Source organism: Oncorhynchus tshawytscha, linkage group LG25, assembly GCF_018296145.1.
Source record: "Oncorhynchus tshawytscha isolate Ot180627B linkage group LG25, Otsh_v2.0, whole genome shotgun sequence".
Lineage (NCBI taxonomy): Eukaryota > Metazoa > Chordata > Actinopteri > Salmoniformes > Salmonidae > Oncorhynchus > Oncorhynchus tshawytscha.
The window spans coordinates 3824586-3846292 of NC_056453.1; the positions used below are offsets into that span (position 1 = coordinate 3824586).

A 21707-nucleotide genomic window follows, 5' to 3' on the forward strand; every position below is an offset into this window, starting at 1 on the left:
GATGGGAGAGAAAGAGAGAGGTGGTAGAGGGGAGAGGGGAGGATGGGAGTGAAAGAGAGAGGTGGTAGGGGAGAGAGAGGGGATGATGGGAGTGAAAGAGAGAGGTGGTAGGGAGAGAGAGAGGGGATGATGGGAGAGAAAGAGAGAGGTGGTAGAGGAGAGAGGGAGGGAGGATGGGAAAGAAAGAGAGAGGTGGTAGAGGAGAGGGAGAGAGGGGAGGATGGGAGAGAAAGAGAGAGGTGGTAGGGGAGAGAGAGAGGGGATGATGGGAGAGAAAGAGAGAGGTGGTAGAGGAGAGAGGGAGGAGGATGGGAAAGAAAGAGAGAGGTGGTAGAGGAGAGGGAGAGAGGGGAGGATGGGAGAGAAAGAGAGAGGTGGTAGGGGAGAGGGTTAGGATGGGAGAGAAAGAGAGAGGTGGTAGAGGAGAGGGAGAGAGGGGAGGATGGGAGAGAAAGAGAGAGGTGGCAGAGGAGAGGGAGAGAGGAGAGGATGGGAGAGAAGAGAGAGGTGGTAGAGGAGATGGAGAGAGGGGAGGATGGGAGTAAGGAGAGAGGTGGTAGAGGAGAGAGAAAGGGGAGGATGGGAGAGAAAGAGAGAGGTGGTAGAGGAGAGAGAGAGGGGAGGATGGGAGAGAAAGAGGTGGTAGAGGAGAGGGGGAGGGGAGGATGGGAGAGAAAGAGAGAGGTGGTAGGGGAGAGGGGAGGATGGGAGAGAAAGAGAGACGTGGTAGAGGAGAGCGAGAGAGGGGAGGATGGGAGAGAAAGAGAGAGGTGGTAGAGGAGAGGGAGAGAGGGGAGGATGGGAGAGAAAGAGAGAGGTGGTAGAGGAGAGAGAGAGGGGATGATGGGTGAGAAAGAGAGAGGTGGTAGAGGAGAGAGGGAGGGGAGGATGGGAAAGAAAGAGAGAGGTGGTAGAGGAGAGGGAGAGAGGGGAGGATGGGAGAGAAAGAGAGAGGTGGTAGAGGAGAGGGAGAGAGGGGAGGATGGGAGAGAAAGAGAGAGGTGGTAGAGGAGAGGGAGAGGGGAGGATGGGAGTGAAAGAGAGAGGTGGTAGGGGAGAGGGGAGGATGGGAGAGAAAGAGAGAGGTGGTAGAGGAGAGGGAGAGAGGGGAGGATGGGAGAGAAAGAGAGAGGTGGAAGAGGAGAGGGAGAGAGGGGAGGATGGGAGAGAAAGAGAGAGGTGGTAGAGGAGAGGAGGAAGGATGGAGGGAGATAGGGTATAGGCCGAGGAGGGGAATGGAGGAGAGAAGGTGGTGGTAGAGAAGACTGGTGTGGTGGTGGTGGCAGGGTGTACAGAAGAGCAGTGGTGGAGTAGTGTGTGTGTGTCTCTGTGCATGTGTGCGCATGTACATTGTGTGTGAGTGGCTGTGGTGGGGCTGTAACTGTGCTATTTGATGTGGGCTTGGTGAGGGGCCAAGCATGAACCCATGATTCTGGTAGGGCTTTGTTCCCACCAGTACTGTTTCCTGCTCGCTGTGTGTTATTAGCCAGGAATGGGGTGTGTAATATACCTGACGGAGGCTTATACAGCGTATGTTCTACCCTCTTGTAACATTCCCCAGGTGAAAATTGTTCTAATGTGTGCTGGGGTGTCACTGATAGGTGCCTTAGCCATGTTGGATTCCAGTCCTGATCGACTATATCAGTATATATATTTGATCATCTCCAGTATATCCTAGATCTGTCATTGTCCTGTTGTTCATGGGGATTTTCAGCACCTCTGTGTCCCTGCTGGGGGCTGGTCTTTACCAGAAGCGGACCGACTTAGGTCAGAGTTCTTCTTTGTTCTCTAAAGTAATTATGTTCCCTTATCCCTAACTTTGACAAACTGGGTGTTGAGAGGTGTCGTGTTTGAATGTTGTGGCTTTCAATGCTGCGTGGCTATAGTGTGCTCTCTTGTTTATTTGCTCTCACTATCCTTCTCAATCTCTCTCTCTTTCTTTCCCTCTCATTCTTGCCCTCACCTATCACTGTCTCTCAAAGCTCAAACTCTTAACTTGTCCCCCCCCCCGCTCTTAAACTTTCTCTCTCCCTGCTTTCCTCTCCATTTCACTTTCTCTCTTTCCCTATTTCTCTCTGGTGTTGGGGACAGTATGGAGTCACTGGGGGAATCAGTGACTGTCATTGATGAGTGACTTTTGGACAAGTCGCGTATCTACGTGGCGGGCAGTGGCTTCCGTTGAACTTTGAAAGTCACCGCCACAAACCCCTCGCCACCGCCCCACGCTAATGTCGTCAAAGAGTGACGGGCCTTCTGGCAGCTGACAAACAAAATTGGACAACAAACAACAATAAGCCTGCTGGAAATTCCTATACTACCGCCTCTTTGAAATGGATACTCAGAACATTACAAATATATCTCTGTTTTATTTGTGCCTCAGGCCCCGTGGAAAAATTATCCCAAATACCTGCGCCGTTCATCTGCCCCTGGAATAGGCTTGCACAGGGAACACGAGGCAGCCTAAAATAAGGTCCTCTATTATGGGACAGAACATTTACTGAGGGAGAGGAGAGAGGGAGAGAATGGGGAAGTGATGGGTGTATTTTGGTGTGTCGCCCTGCCTGTGAAAGGGGTTGATGGCTCCACCGACTGTTGCCTTTATCTTGGAGATATGTGGGCTCTGCCTCCACTGTCAGATGTTGTTTGGTGTGTCGCCCTGCCTGTGAAAGGGGTTGATGGCTCCACCGACTGTAGTCTTTATCTTGGAGATATGTGGGCTCTGCCTCCACTGTCAGCTGTTGTTTGGTGTGTGTGCCCGAGCGTGTCTGTGCTAATCCTGATTACAGAAACACTATAACTCATTTATATTCTCTATTCATTCTCTATTCTCTGTTAACACTCATAAACATCGGACAAGCGTTGGAAATTGACTCTACACTGATTTCACCATAGTCTCAATATGTGTCATGTGCATTTGGTCCATGACACACACACATTCAATAGGTCATTCACTATTGACTGAGCATAGCGATGCTCTTCTTTCTTTTTTCTTTCATCTTTTAATTTGATTTCACCTTTATTTAACCAGGTAGGCCAGTTGAGAACAAGTTCTCATTTACAACTGCGACCTGGCCAAGATAAAGTAAAGCAGTGTGACACAGATAACACAGAGTTACACATGGGATATACAAACGTACAGTCAATAAATCAATAGAAAAGTTTGTATACAGTGCGTGCAAATGAAGTAAGGACGTAAGGTAAGTAATTACAATTTAGCAATTTACACTGGAGTGATATATGTGCAGGTGAGGATGTGCAAGTAGAAGTACTGGTGTGCAAAAGAGCATAAAAACAAAAACAAATATGGGGATGAGGCAGGAAGTTGGTTGGATGGGCTATTTACAGATGGGCTGTGTACAGCTGCAGCGATCGGTAAGCTGCTCTGACAACTTAAAGTTAGTGAGGGAGATATATGATATGTAAATACATGATATGATATGTAAATACAACCCATATTTATGCTTCTTTATTTTATCTTGTGTCCTTTACCATTTGTACATTGTTAAAACACTGTATATATATATAATATGACATTTGTAATGTCTTTATTGTTTTGAAACTTCTGTATGTGTAATGTTCACTGTTAGTTTTTATTGTTTATTTCACTTTATATACTCTCTTTATATATTATCTACCTCACTTGCTTTGGCAATGTTAACACATGTTTCCCATGCCAATAAAGCCCTTGAATTGAATTGAATTGAATTGATATAAGTCTCCAACTTCAGTGATTTTTTGCAATTCGTTCCAGTCATTGGCAGCAGAGAACTGGAAGGAAAGGCGACCGAAGGAGGTGTTTCTTTATTTTTTCACACTTTCTATCTTTCTTCCTTCATCTATCTTATGTGGGATCGGGTTACGGAATGCGCCACCACCGCCTCGGCATCCAATTGACATTTCCGTCAGCACGTGTGATTGCATCACAGCCCAAGCTCCCCAGTCATTCACATTGTTCCTGTGGCAGAGTGGAGAGGGCAGCATATCTGCCATGCCTCAGATGCCACGATAGGAAGGAATGAGAAGGAATGAGCTCATCTCAGCCTCTCATGAGAAAGAGGTGTCAGGTTGAGAGGGCAGGACTTGCAGAGGAACAGCGATGGCAGTGCCAATGATGACTCATATGTTAACTATCATAATTACTTAGAAATTATGCCATTGCGATACCCACCTGGTTTGCTGGCACATTGGCATGGAATTAAGAAAACGTGTCAGGACCGGGACCAGTAGTTTGTCCTGACCAGCTGACCAGGAAAAACGTCAGGTCCAAGTTAAAACCTTATTAAGGCCCAGAGTTTTTCCTTGCCTGGTCATTTGGTTAGGACAAACTCTTGGCCCTACCTCATAACACATAAAAAAAGAAGTATGTCACTTCAAAAATAGTGCATTCATTCTATAGCTGGTGTAGGATCTAATGTGTTTTCTTAGTCTTCGTCAGAGCCTCCATGTTAAGGACATTCTAAACAAGACATTTTGAAGACGTTAACAAGCAAGGTAGTGTTTATTATAACAACATCTAAGGCAGAAGCGTCAAACATGTGGCCCACCAAACAGGTAATGTTTGGTGCATTCTTCAAAAGTGTTGGTAACCACAGTGCTAGTTCTTCAAAAATAGCAGAAGTACAATAATACTCACCCCATTCCCCCTGTGGTTCCAGTGGCTCAGTGGGTAAGTCCAAGCAACACCGGGCTTATGGATTTGATTCCCTCATTGTCCACAAATACTGAATATACTATAGTTGCCAAAATATACTCTGAGTCACATTGGATAAAGTTGTCTGCTAAAATACCATACTATGACTGATATAATGATTGATACTAATACTCACCTAATCCCACTTTCGACCCTCCCCTGCATCGATGCACCGCTTTCTCCCCACAGGGATGATTCAGCCAAGATGACCCAGTGAGAGATGCGAAAGCCTCACCCTCTTCCCACCCGGAACAAGTCCACCAGCCTGTCATCCCCGAGCGCTGCCTGCCGCCTCTACAGGAACTTGTCGGGGAGGTTCCTAGCGGGCAACCTGCCTGACCTGGAGGACAGTGTGATGTCAGGACGGTGTGACAAGGAGCACCTCCGCAAGTCCACCATGGTGAGGGACACAGGCTCAACACACGGGCAATACAGGTTTAAACACACGAGACACAGGCTCAACAGACACAACACAGACTAAACAAAGACACAACACAGGCTCAACACTGACACAACACAGGCTCAACAGACACAACACTGGTTCAACACAGACACAACACTGATTCAAGACATGCTCAACACAGCCCCTAACACCAAAGTCTCATTAAAGGGATATTTCAGGATTTTGTCAATTAGTCAGATGAACTCATGGATACCATTTGTTATATCTCTGCATCCAGTATGATATAAGTTAGAGTTAGTTTTGCAAGCCAATGCTTACTAGTGTTAGCACAATGACTGAAAGTCTATGGTATATACTAGCATGCTAGCAGTTACCATAGACTTCCAGTCATTGTGCTAACGCTAGTTCAAAAATTCCTTCAAATTGCACACAGATATAAAAATGGAATCCACGAGTTAAAGGGCTTGATTGCTAACATCCTGAAGTATCTCTTTAAACATTTGTTTATGTGTGTTAGTTCCAGAGCAACGAGGTGCTGTTCGAGGCAGTGGAGCACCAGGAGATGGACCTCAACATCCCAAACAGTGAGGGCCTGCTGCCCCTGGACATGGCCGTCATGACCAACACCATACCCATGGAGAGGCTGCTGCTCCACGCCGGAGCCAAGGAAGAACTGGACCTCAACATCCCAAACAGTGAGGGCCTGCTGCCCCTGGACATGGCCGTCATGACCAACACGATACCCATGGAGAGGCTGCTGCTCCACGCCGGAGCCAAGGAAAGCCCCCACTGTGGGTACCTGTTCTGGTTTGCTGGTTGGTTGGCTTACTGGCTATCTGTCTGTCTTTCTGTCTGACTGTGTTTGTTCTGACTGACTGACTTTCTGTCTGTCTGTGTGCCCACTTGCATGCCCGCTCCTTAGCTTATAGGATCATAACAGTTGTTTAATGAAGAAAATATGGAGCATGTTCCATCATAAACCATAGTATGAGTAGAAGTTACACTTCTGGTACTGATTTAGGATAAGCTTACCCTCCCCCAAATCTTAACCTGTAAAACACAAAACTGAATTTTCTCCCCAATTTGTCTAATTGCTTCAACTCCCCAGTGGGCTCGGGAGGCGAAGGTCGAGTCATGCATCCTCTGAAACATGAACCGCCAAACCGCGCTCCTTAACACCCGCCTGCTTAACCCGGAAGCCAGTCGCTCCAATGTGTCGGAGGAAACACCGTTCGACTTGTGATCGAGGTCAGCCTGCAGGCACCCAGCCTGCCACAAGGAGTCGCTAGAGCGCAATGAGCCAAGTAAAGACCCCCCTCAGCCAAACCCTTCTCTAACCTGGACGACGCTGGGCCAATTGTGCCTCGCCCTATGGGACTCCCAATCATGGCCGGTTGTGTTACAACTCGGCATCAAACCCGGGAATGTAGTGACACCTCTAGCAATGCAATGCAGTGCCTTAGACTGCTGCGCCACTCGGGAGGCCCGCAAAACTGAATTTCGATCAGTGCCTAAAAGTGACTTCATTCTAACTCTGGCAAGCATGGCCATCCTCGCGGCAACTGTACCCACCGCCACGGCAACCAGAGCAGTTGCCACAGCAACCACAACCAGCAGAACAACCAACCTCTCACCACGCACCAAACAACAGCACGTTCCCCCACTACAGAGTATGTCAAAGTTGGCAGAGAGAGAAGAAAGAAAGAAAGAGAGACGAAAAAACACAATGGTGCTCAGGGGGTGTTGTTAGTCATCTTGATGCGATATTAGTCATCTTCATAAGGCCGTTCTGCTGCCTGTGATCTAGCAGCCTCCGCCATCTCACTCTCTGCTAACGATTAGGCCTCACTGAGCTCTCCCAGACTATTTGTGTTTGCACTCCCTTTCCAGAACCTGTCCAGACATTTTATAAAGGTATCACCAAATTGAAAACACTTGCGGGAAAGTGGTGTTTACTGGAGTTCGCTCTTTGATTGCTCTCCGGAGCCCAAATAACACATGAAGAAAAGAAGAGAGGGAAAGAGAAAGAGACAAAGGTATCTCCCATCAGCCCTAGTCAGGATACAGTGTCAGCGTTTTGATTAGAACATTCTAATCAAACTCCATCGGAGGACAATTGAGATCAAAGACAATGCATGGTTTTCGTTGGGCTTTGAAAGGAAGCCATTGATTCTGCTGTAGGATACTTCACAGAGTCTGTCTGTGGCTCCCTGAGACAGACAGGGACAGAGACGTCAGAGAGACATACTGTACAGAGACAAACAGAGGGAGACAGATATAGGCATTCATAGACAGGCATATACTCATAGTGGTCCTGTGTTGCTCAGATGGTACAAGAAAGGGACAAAACACTGAGACATACTGAGACATGCACAGGGCTGTCATGCACCCCAAAAATCTAAGGGGGCACAAAGTACATGAGGATGGCTGTGTGGGTGGGGGTCTCTGGAAGATGGAGAATTTAGCATATTTCAAACACATGAAACAGCTTTTTCCTGCAATCTAGAGCCATAATCATTTTGCTTAATTCTATGTAAAAAAAATCCTATTTTTCTTCATATCTAAGCATACCTCTTGAGCTGTCTGTATCCTCGATTGGTGGTTCTTCTTTTTTAAAGAAACAAAATATTATTCTCTGCATTGCTGATAAAATCTAGGTAAATGTGAGTCTTATTCAGGTCAGTTGCCACAGCAATCACAACCAGCAGAACAACCAACCTCTCACCACACACAAAACAACAGCACATTCCCAAAGTTGGCAGAGAGAGAATAAAGAAAGAGAGACGAAAAACACAATGGTGCTCAGGGGGTGTTGTTAGTCATCTTGATGCGATATTAGTCATCTTCACAAGGCCGTTCTGCCGCCTGTGATCTAGCAGCCTCTGAATATTCTAGATTCTGGGCCTGAGAAATAGGCAGTTTCATTTGGGTACGTTTTTCATCCAAACATAAAAATACTGCCCCCTACACTCAAGAGGTTAAAGGGTGACTCCGCAGTTCAATGGGCTTTAATTGGGAATTTGCGTTAGTGCATCTGACAAACAAAAACATAAAAAAGGCTAGAGTGTTATACCAGTGGGTTATGGGAAAACAGGAGGTTTCTTAGAATGAAAGAGTTGTGTGTTTTCAGCACATCTATTGGGTCTCGTTTTCTGAGGGAAGAACAATATGTTGAAGAAATGAAAAAAAGGATATCTGCACTCTTTATTCCCCCAAAAGTTATAATTTAATTTCAAAGAGCATGGCTGATGAAGTAATGTGTTGATCACCTCGGCGATTCTAGTCTTAATATAAATTACAACTGTTGTTGTGCCCAGCAGTCGTGAGCCTTGAGGGTTGTGCACCTGACCACATTGGTCCATGAGGCAGAGGAGCGCATGGAGGACCTACAGTCCCAGGTGCGTACCGAGGGCCCCGGGGAGCGGGAGTCGTCGGACCATGGGAGGCAACTCAAAGCCTCCGAGTGGAGGCACCGGCTTCTTCAGACGCATGTAGACGGGCTTTGAGCATACCAGTCAGTAGATACACACACACACACACACACACACATGCAGACCCAAAACACACATAGTACACACCCAGGGGCACTACCTTGTGCAACTTAATTGTAAAATATACTGTGTGTGTGTATGTACGTGTGTGTGTACGTGTGTGTGTGTGTCAGTGGAGGCTCCTCAGAGGAGGAAGGGGACGACCATCCTACTCAGTGAATTCATTTAAAAAATAAATATATATATATATAAATATATTGACATATCACCAAATAATTGATGAAAGTATACTTTTTGCCAATGAAGGTCTACAGTAGCCTAAACAGCACTCTGTACCATGGTGTAACCGGAGGACAGCTATCTTCCGTCAATACAAAACCTAGGAGGCTCATGGTTCCACCCCTTCCATAGACTTACACGGTAATTATGACAACTTCCGGAGAATGTCCTCCAACCTATCAGAGCTCTTGCAGCATGAACTGACATGTTGTCCACCCAAACAAAGGATCAGAGAATTAATCTAGTACTGAGTTGTTGACTCAAAAAGAGAGAAAGACAATAGTTGAACAGTTTTTAACAAATGAATTCCTTCAAAAATGAAGGAGAAGCAAGAGAGAGAGAGAAAGAGAGAAAGAAAGAGAGAGAGAGATATTTCATCATTTATTTTCACTTTCACTTACTTAGCTAGCAAATGTAGTTTAGCCTACTCAAACACCCTGCTCAAACAAAGGGATGCTATGCTAACTAGTTTAGCCTACTGAAACACCCTGCTCAAACAGAGGGATGCTATGTTAGCTAGCTGGCTATGACTATCCAACACAACACTGGAACTCTTCCAAGTCAAGGTAAGCTTTTGGTTTATCTAATTTATTGCCACCAGGGACCACCGGTGTAACTGCTTACTGACTGTACACTGTAAGTAACGTTACTGCATGATTGTAGCGGGTTTACTAACACGTTAGTTCTATTAGCTATGTTGACTATGTCGTTAATTTAGCTAATATGGTGACAACAATGTAGGCTGTGAGTAGCGGTTATGATATGGTTTGGCTTGGAAAGTTTTTTTTCACTTGGTCACATACAGCTGATGTGTTGTGCATTGAAGTCCACAAGTGAAGGGAAAAGGTGAGAAGAAAGCGTGTAGATGCAAGAAGGAATGTGGCTGCTATGTTAGTGGACTGTGTTTACGTGTGATCAGGGGTCAATTCTGTTGGACAACGTTTCTTTAAACGGAAGCAAAAGGAAGAAGACAGGGATAAACATACCTGAATGTGTGCAGCGGAAACTCTTGTTTGCAACTGTTGGACTAATGATTACATCCTAGATCAGATAGATGCAGCCCAGAGTGTGCAATATTGAATGTGTCAGTGTCTGTCCATGTATAGGTGTCTGTCACCTCACATGTTTTTCTTGACATGTGTGCACCTACGTTGTAAAGTTGTAGAAACCTCATGATGGGTACAGGAAACATTTTTGTATCATGTAGAAGGCTAAACCTATCGATGTTACATTGAACTGGGTGAATGGAATATGAATGACAATCATCCAATATGCTGTAATAGAAATACGGCCATGCTCATGAACATAACCGTCCTCCCTGGTGTATGTATGCATACAGTATATGCGTGTGTGTATGAGTGTGTAGGCCTATGTGTGTGTGGGTGTGCTTCTTATATGAGTGTGTGTAGCGTGTCTGTGTTCTCCTTTAAAACCTCTTAAGGATTGGACCCTTTGTTTCAATTTTCGCCTAAAATGCCATACCCAGGACCTGAAGCAAGGATATGCATATTCTTGATATCATTTGAAAGGAAACACTTTGAAGTTTGTGGAAATGTGAAATTAATGTAGGACAATATAACACATTAGATCTGGTAAAAGATAATACAAGAAAAAAAAAATCATCATCTTTGAAACGCAAGAGAAAGGCCAATATATGATTTAGGAATCTAGGCGCAACTTAGATTTTGGCCACTAGATGGAAGCAGTGTATGTGTAAATTAGACTGATCCAATGAAGCATTGCATTTCTGTTCAAAATGTTGTATCAAGACTTCCCATATGTGCCTAATTGGTTTATTAATACATTTGCAAGATCATAACTGTGCACTCTAACAATAGCATATTATTTCACTGTGATAGCTACTGTAAATTGCACAGTGCAGTTAGATTAACAAGAATATAAACTTCCTGCCCATATCTGATATGTCTATGTCCTAGGAAATGTCTTGTTACTTACAACCTCATGCTAACCACATTAGCCTACGTTAGCTCAACAGTCCCATTGATATTCCTTTTGGGTTCTGAGCACCATTCTCAGATTATGCTTTTTCCGTACAGTTTAAAAAAAATCTGACACAGCAGTTGCATTAAGGAGAAATCTATCTTTAATTCTGTGAATAACACTAGTATCTTTTATCAATGTTTATTATGAGTATTTCTGCAAAATCACAGGATGTTTTGGACTTGAAACATTACTGCACATAAGGCGCCAATGTAAACTGAGATTTTTTTATATAAATAGGCACATTATCGAACAAAACCTACATGTATTGTGTAACATGATGTCCTATGAGTGTCATCTGATGAAGATCATCAACATTTAGTGATTCATTTGATCTATATTTCTGCTTTTTGTGACTCCTATTTTGGCTGGGAAAATGGCTGTGTTTTTTCGACTTGGCTATGACCTAACATAATCATATGTGCTGCTTTCGCTGTAAAGCATTTTTGAAACTGGACACGATGGGTAGATTAATATGGCTGCAACCCTTTGTTCTCAATTTCCGCCTGATGACAAACCCAAATCTAACTGCCTGTAGCTCAGCCCCAGAGGCAAGGATATGGATATTCTTGGTATCATTTGAATGGAAACATTCTGAAGTTTGTGGAAATGTTAATTGAATGTAGGAGAATATAACACAGTAGATCTGGTGGAAGAAAAGAGAAAGAAAGTTTGTTGTCTGTTTTTTATTGTTGTAGAATCATCTTTCACATGTACTAGAATAGCCACACAGTCAGATAGGATGCTGGATAACACAAGAGGGCAACTGTAGGTGTGCAAAGTTTGAGACTTATAACTTCAGGAATGGGTGAGCTACATGACATTTAGCATGAAGTCACCCAGGTGTCCCACACAAGTTGCCCAAATGTACCCAAGTGGCCGAATTGGTGAAATGACCTATAACTATATACAGCAGTGCAAATAACTATATACAACATATCAAAAAGCAATTCTAACACACACACACACACACAAAATGTTGAAAAAAATATTACAAAATAAATATTTAAAAAAAAAACAGTACACACCCCTTGGAAGTCCTCGTCATAATATTTTGCTGCCTGTGCCATGTCAGTCTCTTTCTGATGTAAAGCAGAGGCAAACTGAACAAGTGGTGCATTTCATGCGACACAGAACACAACGACGCCTCCATGCTGTGCCCTTTTGGCTCTGAGGCACAGTCATGCCTGCAGTAATGAACTGTGGCATATGAACACCACTGGGGGCACAGGTAGAGTGGGCAGCTTGGCACCGGGGCCTCCCAGTCGGAGTCGCTATCACTTTGAAAGAAAACTTTTAAAAAATATTTGTATTGTATGACCCTTTTATCATCACATAAAATAAACAGATATGTAATGATTGTATAGAGCAGAGGGAACAGTCACTAAGGTGTTCCATTCAACTCCGGCCATTGTTGTGTGTATGTATATATATATATATATATATATATATATATATATATATATATATATACACACACACACCCAAACAAACCAACACACACACACGCAAAAACAAACTACACATTTCATTGCAAAAAAAATGTTATTTTTATTTTTTATATATAATATATATATTTTTATATTTCATAAAACGGCATTAGCACTTACCCGCCCAGAAGTACGTCCTGTCCTTGCAGAAACAGCTCCTCAGTTCGTTTGAATGATAACACTCCAAGATTCCTCAAACAAAAAATCTGTCTCACTTTCACTTTTACTTTAGAGTTTGACTTCGCTTTACATGACGTATTTGACAGGATATCTTCAATGAAATCGTTGAAACTACAACTTTCCGAAATACAGCTACGTAAAAAGCCTTACAGCAACCCCTCTGATCGTCAAGGCAAAAATGGAGTTCCCATTCTAGGTCCAAGACGCTTCTAAACAGCTTCTACCCTCAAGGTATAAGACTCGTGAACATCTAGTCAAATGGCTACCTAGACTATTTGCATTGCCCCTACCCCTCTTTACACCACTGCTACTCTCTGTTGTTATCATCTACGCACATTAGTAGTAACTTTAATAACTCTACCTACATGTACATACTACCTCAACTAAACGGTGCCCACGCACATTAACTCTGTTGTTATTTTACTGCTGCTCTTTAATCACTTGTTACTTTTATGTCTTATTCTTATCCATATTTTTTAAAACTGCATTGTTGTTTAGGGGCTCGTAAGTAAGCATTTCACTGTAAGCACTACACCTGTTGTATTCGGCACATGTGACTAATAACATTTGATTAGATTTGATTAATGACACTCAGGTTTGTCCTATTACTCTGCCTAATAAAATAGGTATGTTTTCTGGTTTCCTTTGCAGAAGCTTGAATTGTTTACCGTGTGCTTTCGTTTCCTGAGTGAGTTTTCGAGACTGAGTGTTTGTTGTTTTTTCGAGTGTACTGTGATCCTGCGGCTACCGTTTCTCAGTAAAGTATTATGTTTATCCTTAACCACAGATTCCTCGCCTGTCTCTTCTCTGCACCTGGGTCCAACCTTACCACATCACAAAGGATTCCTCCTAGAATTTTACTTTAACTGAGTATAATACAAATCTAAATATAAGTGCAATAAAAATCTAAAGATATTTGAAGTTTAAAAGCTACAGCAAAAATCTTTTTCCAGCAGTCGACAGGTTCTTCTTTCTCAAGGACAGTGCTCCTCTCCAAAAACCATAGCTCTTTTATACCCTCCATTCTATTTTCTGCTAGACCAACGTGACTGACACCTGCTCCGATGACGCATTCAGTGGTTAACACTTAATGCGGACATCGCTCCTTTCCTCGCCTAGGCAGGACGCTCGCCTACACAGGATGCCCGCCTTGATAGGATGTCTCCTCCTGGCAGCTCTGGCCAGGGAACTTCCAGCATTATTAATGTACTTTATTAACCTTAACTTTATCGTTCCCCACTTAGCTCCATTAAAATCCCCCTCTAACCTAACTTACTACCTCTTAGATATCAAACAAGTTAAACATCCCATCATTGCAACATTTCAGCATTATAACCTTTCATTCTCAACCTCCTACAGGCCCTATGGGCCTTGTTCCTACAGGCTTAATAAACCTTGTCTATATCCATCATACTTTAATGCAAACAACATTAGAACAGTGTTAACCATTTTACTGCATTACTTTAATCCCCCATTTAATAGCATATTCCACAGTACATTTCCCCACGCTTTCAAACTTCACCATTTAACATATTTAACCTTTTTAATCATTATTTTGGTCAATTCCAGTCCCAATTTATTTATTAAACTTATTTTTCTTATTTTCCTTAGTTAAAGTCAATTCTCTCTCAATGTTCTTCCTTCTATGTGCTCTCTGTGTGTTTGAAAGTGAAACTTCTTCATGAGTGTGTGTGTGGGTGTATGCAAATGTATCTCTAAAATGTCACAGAGAACTAGGCCTTAGCCTACTACTCTTGACAAATAAATAACTTTGTTTCCAGAAAATCTTACATCCAAGTTCAATGCCTCAGGCAGAGAGGCGGAACACACTGACACGCGCACACATATGTACGCACAGGCCCATCACATCAGAGAGATGCCCAATCAGAATGTCAAAAAGTCACAATGTCTCAGTCAATACTTTCCGAATGCACTGAGTATACAAACATTAAGGACACCTGCTCTTTCTATGACAGACTGACCATATGAATCCAGGTTAAAGCTATGATCCCTTATTGGTTTCACTTGTTAAATCCACTTAAATCCTAAAAATTCTACAGCTGCCCCATCGAGAGCATCCTGATGGATTGCATCACCGCCTGGTATGGCAACTGCTCGACATTTGACCATAATGAGCTACAGAGGGTAGTGCGTATGGCCCAGTACATCACTGGGGTAGATCTGTCTGCCATCCAGGACCTATATACTAGGCGGTGTCAGAGGAAAGACCAACAAAAGTTTCAAAGAGTCCATTCACCCAAGTCATAGACTGCTCTCTCTGCTACCGTATTTCTTGTATTTATTTAACATTTATTTAACCAAGTAGGCCATTTGAGAACAAGTTCTCATTTACAACTGCAACCTGGCCAAGACAAAGCAAAGCAGTGCGACACAAACAACACAGAGTTACACATGGAATAAACAAATGTACAGTCACAATGCAATAGAACAATAGAACACAATAGAACAATCTATATATATAAATATATACAGATATAAATATATATATATACAGTTTGTGTAAATGAGGTAAGATTAGGAGGTAAGGCAATAAATAGGCCATAGTGGCGAAATAATTACAATTTAGCAATTAAACAATGTGCAGAAGATGAATGTGCAAGTAGAGATACTGGGGTGCAAAGGAGCAAAAAAAATAATAATAATAACAATATGGAGATGAGGTAGTTGGGTGGGCTATGTACAGATGGGCTGTGTACAGGTGCAATGCTCTGACAACTGATGCTTAAAGTTAGTGAGGGAGATATACGACTCCAGCTTCAGTGATTTTTGCAATTCGTTCCAGTCATTGGCAGCAGAGAACTGTAAGGAAAGGTGGCCAAAGGAGGAGTTGGCTTTGGGGATGACCAGTGAAATATACCCGCTGGAACATGTGCTATGGGTGGGTGCTGCTATGGTGACAAGTGAGCTGAGATAAGGCGGGGTTTACCTAGCAAAGACTTATAGATGACCTGGGGCCACTGGGTTTGGCAAAGAATATGAAGCGAGGGCCAGCCAACAAAAGCATACAGGTCGCAGTAGTTGGTAGTATATGGGGATTTGGTGATAAAATGGATGGCACTGTGATATACTACATCCAATTTGCTGAGTAGAGTGTTGGAGGCTTGGAGATGCTTAATGTGAGTCTGGAAGGAGAGTTTACAGTCTAACCAGACACCAAGGTATTTGTAGTTGTCCACATATTCTAAGTCAGAACAGTCCAGAGTAGTGATGCTAGACGGACGGGTGCAGGCAGTGGTGGGTTGAAGAGCATGCATTTAGTTTTACTTGCATTTAAGAGCAGTTGGAGGCCACGGAAGGAGTGTTGTATGGCATTGAAGCTTGTCTGGAGGTTTGTTAACACAGTGTCCAAAGAAGGGGCAGAAGTATACAGAATGGTGTCGTCTGCGTAGAGTTGGATCAGAGAATCACCAGCAGCAAGAGTGACATCATTGATGTATAGAGAAAAGAGTTGGCCTGTGAATTGAACCCTGTGGCACCCCCACAGAGACTGGCAGAGGTCCGGACAACAGGTCCTCCGATTTGACACACAACTCTATCTGAGTAGTTGGAGAACAAGGCGAGGCAGTCATTTGAGAAACCAAGGCTGTTGAGTCTGCCGATAAGAATGTAGTGATTGACAGAGTCGAAAGCCTTGGCCAGGTCGATGAAGATGGCTGCACAGTATTGTCTTTTATCGACGGATATGATATGGTTTAGGACCTTGAGCATGGCTGATGTGCACCCATGACCAGCTCGGAAACCAGATTACATAGTGGAGAAGGTACGGTGGGATTCGAAATGGTCTGGGATCTGTTTGTTAACTTGGCTTTCGAAGACTTTAGAAAGGCAGGGTAGGATAGATATACAGTAGGTCTGTAACAGCTTGGGTCTAGAGTGTCTCCCCCTTTGAAGAGGGAGATGACAGCGGCAGCTTTCCAATCTTCAGGGATCTCAGATGATACAAAAGAGAGGTTGAACAGGCTACTAATAGGGGTTGCAACAATTGGGGCAGATAATTTTAGAAAGAGAGGGTCCAGATTGTCTAGCCCTACTGATTTGTATGCGTCCAGATTTTGCAGCTCTTTCCGAACATCAGCTATCTGGATTTGGGTGAAGGAGAAATGGGGGAGACATGGGCAAATTGCTGTGGGGGGTGCAGAGCTGTTGACCGGGTTAGAGGTAGCCAGGTGGAAAATATGGCCAGCCATAGAAAAATGCTCATTGAAATTCTCGATTATCGTAGATTCATTGGTGGTGACAGTGTTTCCTAGCCTCAGTGCAGTGGGCAGCTGGGGGGAGATGCTCTTATTCTCCATGGACTTTACAGTAACCCAGAACTTTTTGGAGTTTGTGCTACAGGATGCAAATTTATTTTTGAAAAAGCTAGCCTTTGCTTTCCTAACTGCCTTTATATATTGGTTCCTAACTTTCCTGAAAAGTTGCATATTGCATGGGCTATTCGATGCTAATGCAGTACACCACAGGATGTTTTTGTGCTGGTCAAGGGCAGTCAAGTCTGGAGTGAACCAAGGGCTATATCTGTTCTTAGTTCTACATTTTTTGAATGGGGCATGCTTATTTAAGATGGTGAGGAAAGCAATTTTTTAAGAATAACCAGACATCCTCTACTGACGGAATAAGGTCAAAATATTTCCAGGATACCCGGGCCAGGTCAATTAGAAAGGCCTGCTTGCTGAAGAGTTTTAAGGAGCGTTTGACAGTGATGAGGGGTGGTCGTTTGACCGCTGACCCATAATGGATGAGGGCAATGAGGCAGTGATCGCTGAGATCCTGGTTGAAGACAGCAGAAGTGTATTCAGAGGGCAGGTTGGGTAGAATGATATCTATGAGTGTGCCCATGTTTATGGATTTAGGGTTGTACCTGGTAGGTTCCTTGAAAATTTGTGTGAGATTGAGGGCAATCTAGCTTAGATTGTAGGACGGCCGGGGTGTTAAGCACTAAATAAACTTCAATTAGTGCTAAATACAGCTGCTAGAATCCTGACTAGAACCCCAAAAATTGATCATATTACTCCAGTGCTAGCCTCCCTACACTGGCTTCCTGTCAAGGCAAGGGCTGATTTGAAGGTTTTACTGCTAACCTACAAAGCATTACATGGGTTTGCTCCTACCGATCTCTCTGATTTGGTCCTGCCGTACATACCTACACGTACGCTATGGTCACAAGATGCAGGCCTCCTAATTGCCCTAGAATTTCTAAGCAAACAGCTGGAGGCAGGGCTTTCTCCTATAGAGCTCCATTTTTATGGAATGGTCTGCCTACCCATGTAAGAGACGCAAACTCGGTCTCAACCTTTAAGTCTTTACTGAAGACTCATCTCTTCAGTGGGTCATATGATTGAGTGTAGTCTGGTCCAGGAGTGGGAAGGTGAATGGAAAGGCTCTGGAGCAACGAACCGCCCTTGCTGTCTCTGCCTGGCCGGTTCCCCTCTTTCCACTGGGATTCTCTGCCTCTAACCCTATTACAGGGGCTGAGTCACTGGCTTACTGGGGCTCTTTCATACTGTCCCTGGGAGGGGTGCGTCACTTGAGTGGGTTGAGTCACTGATGTGATCTTCCTGTCTGGGTTGGCGCCCCCCCCTTGGGTTGTGCCGTGGCGGAGATCTTTGTGGGCTATACTCGGCCTTGTCTCAGGATGGTAAGTTGGTGGTTGAAGATATCCCTCTAGTGGTGTGGGGGCTGTGCTTTGGCAAAGTGGGTGGGGTTATATCCTTCCTGTTTGGCCCTGTCCGGGGGTGTCCTCGGATGGGGCCACAGTGTCTCCTGACCCCTCCTGTCTCAGCCTCCAGTATTTATGCTGCAGTAGTTCACGTGTCGGGGGGCTAGTCAGTTTGTTATATCTGGAGTACTTCTCCTGTCCTATTCGGTGTCCTGTGTGAATTTAAGTGTGCTCTCTCTAATTCTCTCTTTCTCTCTTTCTTTCTCTCTCTCGGAAGACCTGAGCCCTAGGACCATGCCTCAGGACTACCTGACATGATGACTCCTTGCTGTCCCCAGTCCACCTGGCCGTGCTGCTGCTCCAGTTACAACTGTTCTGCCTTATTATTATTGGACCATGCTGGTCATTTATGAACATTTGAACATCTTGGCCATGTTCTGTTATAATCTCCACCCGGCACAGCCAGAAGAGGACTGGCCACCCCACATAGCCTGGTTCCTCTCTAGGTTTCTTCCTAGGTTTTGGCCTTTCTAGGGAGTTTTTCCTAGCCACCGTGCTTCTACACCTGCATTGCTTGCTGTTTGGGGTTTTAGGCTGGGTTTCTGTACAGCACTTTGAGATATCAGCTGATGTACGAAGGGCTATATAAATACATTTGATTTGATTTGATTTAAGCATATCCCAGTTTAGGCCACCTAACAGTACAAACTCTGAAGCTAAACAGGGGGCAATTCATTCACATATAGTGTCCAGGGCACAGCTGGGGACTGAGCGGAGTCTATAACAAGCGGCAACAGTGAGAGACTTATTTCTGGAAAGGTGTATTTTTAAAAGAAGAAGCTTGAACTGTTTGGGCACAGATATGGATAGTAGGACAGAACTCTGCAGGCTATCTCTGGAATAGATTGCAACTCCGCCCCCTTTTGGCAGTTCTATCTTGGAGGAAAGTGTTGTAGTTGGGGATGGAAATTTCAGAATTTTTGGTGGCCTTCCTAAGCCAGGATTCAGACACGGCTAGGACATCAGGATGGTAAAGCAGTGAATAAAACAAACTTAGGGAGGAGGCTTCTGATGTTAACATGCATGAAAGTCAACACATGATAGCGCCTGGGGAATAGGAGTGGATCTGGGGGCTACATGGCCTGGGCTAACCTCTACATCACCAGAGGAACAGAGGAGGAGTAGGACAAGGGTACGGCTAAAGGCTATAAGAACTGGTCGTCTAGTGTGTTTGGAACAGAGAATAAAAGGAACAGATTTCTGGGCCTGGTAGAATAGATTCAGGGCACAATGTACAGGCAATTGTATTGTAGGATGAGAGTACAGTGGAGGTAAACCTAGGCGTTAAGTGAAGATGAGAAAGGTTTCGTCTTTGGAGGCACCAGTTAAGCCAGGTGAGGTCTCCGCATGTGTGTGGGGTGGGACAAAAGAGCTATCTAAGGCATTTTGAGCAGGAATGAGGCTCTACTGTGAAATAAAACAATAAGAACTAGCCAAGACACCAGTAGACAAGTCATATTGACATTAGAGTGAGGCATACAGCAATCACAGGTGTTGATCAGGAGAGCTAAGACAACAGCGGGTACATGGCGATGAATGGGCAGAGCGGGCCAGTTAGATACATACAGGACCTGAGTTCGAGGCTGGGGCCGACATCGAGGCTGGGGCCGACAGGTAAACAAAATGAGCTACCATGCTGTTGAAACAGTCCAGGGGGCATCAGCTGTGTAACCGAGTGATCATAGGGTCAAAAGAGCAGCAATAGGTGAGTCAGGGTGCCGTTCTGTAGTCACTACTACGCTAGGCGAGCAGGGGACACAGCGTTCAGAAAAGCTAGCGGGTCGGGGCTAGTAGATGTTTCTTCGCCGACATCGTAACAGAATAGCCTGTTGAGCGATCACGTCGGTAGTCCAGTCGTGATGGATCTGCGGGGCTCCGTGTCGACAATAAAGGTTCCAAGCCTCTTTATTGGCAAGCGGTACCGGAGGGCCAAGACTAGGACCAAAAGCCTCCTTAACAGCTTCTATCCCCAAGCCATAAGACTGCTGAACAATTAATCAAATGGCCATCCGGACTATTTACATTGACCCAGTTTTACACTGTTGCTCCTTGCTGTTTATTATCTATGCATAGTCACTTTACCCCTACTTACATGTACAAATTGCCTCGACTAACCTGTACCCCTGCACTTTGACTCAGTACCAGCACCCTCTGTATATACCCTCGTTATTTTTATTTTATTGTGTTACTTTTTATTATTGCTTACTTTAGTTTAATTTGTAAATATTTTCTTAACTCTTTCTTGAACTGCATTGTTGGTTAAGGGCTTGTAAGTAAGCATTTCTCGGTAAGGTCTGTTAAAGTGGGATATGATTGAATTTGATTTGTAGAGGGTGGAGATTTAAGCCTTGAGACAATTGAGACATGGGATTGTGTATGGGTGCCATTCAGAAGTTGAATGGGCAAGGCAAACTATTTACGTGCCTTTGAACTGGGTATGGTAGTATGTGCCAGATGCACTGGTTTGTGTGAATAACTGAAAAGCTGCTGAGATTTCATGGTGGGGCGCAACTCAATATGAAGAAGGTGTCCTTAATGTTTTGTATACTCAATGTATATTTCTAATTCTGAAAATTGCTCATTCCGATAATTCTTAATATTCTTTCTTTCTTTCTACTTTGTGGATTTTGTTTGTATTGTTTTGTATTGCTAGTTATTATTACCGCAATGTTGGAGCTAGAAACACAAGCATTTTACTGCACCTGCGATAACATCTGAAAATAAACTCGGCAAAAAAGAAACGTCCCTTTTTCAGGACCCTGAGGCAATTAAGGTCACAGTTATGAAAACTTTGAACACTAAAGAGGTCTTTCTACTGACTCTGTAGAACACCAAAAGAAAGATGCCCAGGGTCCCTGCTCATCTGCGTGAACGTGCCTTAGGAATGCTGCAAGCAGGCATGAGGACTACAGATGTGGCCAGGGCAATAAATTGCAATGTCCGTACTGTGAGACGCCAAAGAAAGCACTACAGGGAGACAGGAAGGATAGCTGATTGTCTTCGCAGTGGCAAACCACATGTAACAACACCTGCACAAGATCAGTACATCCGAACATCACACCTGCGGGACAGATACAGGATGGCAACAACAACTGCCCGAGTTACACCAGGAACACACAATCCCTCCATCAGTGCTCAGACTGTCTGCAATAGGCTGAGAGAGGCTGGACTGAGGGCTTGTAGCCTGTTGTAAGGCAGATCCTCACCAGATATCACCGGCACAAACCCACAGTCGCTGGACCAGACAGGAATGGCAAAAGTGCTCTTCACTGACGAGTTGCGGTTTTGTCTCATCAGGGGTGATGGTCGGATTCGCGTTTGTCGTCGAAGGAATGAGCGTTACACCGAGGCCTGTTCTCTGGAGCCGGATGGATTTGGAGGTGGAGGGTCGGTCATGGTCTGGGGCGATGTGTCATAGCATCATCGGACTGAG

General features: G+C 44.2%; 1 pseudogene; it reads left to right on the forward strand.

The window, feature by feature from the left end:
- The first annotated feature begins 4895 nt into the window (after window positions 1-4895).
- Window positions 4896-21707, forward strand: part of LOC112224733 — a 34730-nt pseudogene continuing 17918 nt past the window's right edge.